This window comes from Synchiropus splendidus, chromosome 6 (genome assembly GCF_027744825.2).
Source record: "Synchiropus splendidus isolate RoL2022-P1 chromosome 6, RoL_Sspl_1.0, whole genome shotgun sequence".
In the NCBI taxonomy this organism is placed as follows: domain Eukaryota; kingdom Metazoa; phylum Chordata; class Actinopteri; order Syngnathiformes; family Callionymidae; genus Synchiropus; species Synchiropus splendidus.
In genome coordinates this window covers 13,807,576-13,809,720 of record NC_071339.1, presented here as the reverse complement: position 1 = coordinate 13,809,720, position 2,145 = coordinate 13,807,576, and the positions used below count along the sequence as shown (strand labels likewise).

The 2,145-nt window shown below is 42.6% G+C and overlaps 1 non-coding gene across 1 annotated transcript; it reads left to right on the top strand.

Moving 5' to 3' along the window:
• Positions 1–1,343: 1,343 nt before the first annotated feature.
• On the top strand, positions 1,344–1,430 carry trnay-gua (transfer RNA tyrosine (anticodon GUA)). Its single transcript is given in 2 exon segments — positions 1,344–1,380; positions 1,395–1,430. It is a non-coding gene; the product is annotated as a tRNA-Tyr (tRNA).
• The last annotated feature ends 715 nt before the right edge of the window (positions 1,431–2,145 follow it).

Here is a 2,145-nt window from a genome sequence, read left to right as displayed (position 1 = left end):
TGAAAGTTCCTCCCAACCAGCGATCATGGCCCAAGAATCTGGACTTAAAACAATCTTTATCTGAATAATGAGCATTGATTTAAGTGCTTTAGTAAGAATAGCAGAAGAGCTTTGCATTATTGGTGTGCAAATGAGTAGAATCATAAACTATTCTGTTTCCGAAAAATGCCTCCAGCCCCCAGCTGCCACCTGCCTTTCACCAAAACACAACATGGTGAGTGGGTCTTTTCCATGAGTAAATAAATGTGCAATAAAGTGTAGGTGTTGTATGAGAAGTGACGTATTGAATTGTACTGTCAGTCTCAAACTCAATTGACCCAGGGACAGTATGTTGGTGAGGTTGGGAACAGGATTTTGGTGAACATCCTCATCGTTCCGTTCATCTTCAGCATGAAGTCAGCGCCATTTGCATCAATAACAGGAAGGTTATTGCATTTGTTTTCAATTCCACCGAGTGTTGAAGCCCAAACCAGTTGGAGACCATAAAAGGCTCATTGAAAAAAAGAACACCAGCACCATATATGTCACAGTTTTGAATGTGCACTGCTGGTGACGGGGTCAAAAGGCTGCACTTGCCCATCAGTTTGTATGTTGTCGTCAAATTTACTTTATTTCATGATATGCGTAGTGTTTTGATGACATATGAGTGATTTGGCAGTTTGATGAGTAAAGTGAAGCACTTGACCTGGTCAGCCTGCATCCCACCAAGTGGCTTATGTTTTAGACAAGAAACACTGGAGTCCTTCCACTGAACTAGTAACAGAACATTTGGTGTACATGACTTACCACTGCCTTCTCAGATGAAGCACCATGAACTGAGTGCATTATATTTGCATTTCCGGACAGGTAGTCATTTGTTCCGTCTGTGTTCAGACAGCTGACTCTCACATGATGTGAGTGCAGAGGATGGGGTGCAGGAAAACACACATATTTACACACAAATATAAGTCAACATACAAACAACACCGTTTGGTCTCAGGACTGTAAATGACCACACTTGGACTGAGGCGGATACATGTGAGTGACCTCTGCCATCATCCTCATATGCGTGTCCTACACGGTGAGCACTCAAAGTCTCATGCAAAGAACTGTCGGACGAAGGCAACGACTTGATTCAGCCGTGTCGCTTCCCGGTCACAGAGCCGCTGCAGCAACGCGCCATGACAAACACAGCGGAGAAGGACGGGCTTGTGATGGCCAGTGTCATCGGGGTTCTAGTTGCGCTGCAGATGAGGTGGACCGCGGTTCTTCTCAGAAGAGCAGCATGAGCTGATCCCAATGACCAGGACCTTCAGGAATTCCTATTTAAACATTCCAAACCAAACAGACAAGGAAGAACACGCCCTTCGATAGCTCAGTTGGTAGAGCGGAGGACTGTAGGTTGTCTAACGGAGATCCTTAGGTCGCTGGTTCAAATCCGGCTCGAAGGAACTTTTATTTCAAGTTCACCCTGGAGATCAATAAAATATGTGTCTTACTTTTTGAATAAGATTTTATTGGAAAAGCTATTACAATACTGTTTAATCTATCAAGACACACCGGAGAAAGCAAAATAAATAAATAAATAAAAAAAATATATATATATTCTTCCCCTTAGCCATCAGACTGTTAAATTTGTGATCCGCCTTTGTTGTTTATGGGTTATTTTTATTTTTATTGATTATCAGCACTTTATTGTGTTATTGTCACCATTAAATGCACAAATACCTAACTAGTATCTTCCTTGCCACGGCGATGGATTCGGTGGTGTAGAAACTTGGAGCCTAACAGAGGTGAGGAGAACAAGATGGTAACGTTGTGGTTGATGGGCCAGTAGCAAGATGGAGCTTAAATAAAAAGGAAAGTCATGTCCCCTTGCTTTGTCTCTTAGTGTAACTGTATTGCACAAAACAGCCTCTCTGTCATTCAAAATTCAAACTGTGAAGAAAACCTCCAAAATCTTGGATCTCTGTTGACTTAATAACTTGCACTGGCATCATGTTTTGTTTTGTCATTGGTGCTTCAGGTGAACGGGACACTGCTCCAGTTCCTTGTGTGTGTGAATGGGAAGAAATTGGAGTGACCATCACACAGGAGGCAGATGACCGTAAAATACAGGGGTCAGCTGATGTACACTTTTGACTCACCAACAAATGTGTGTGTACG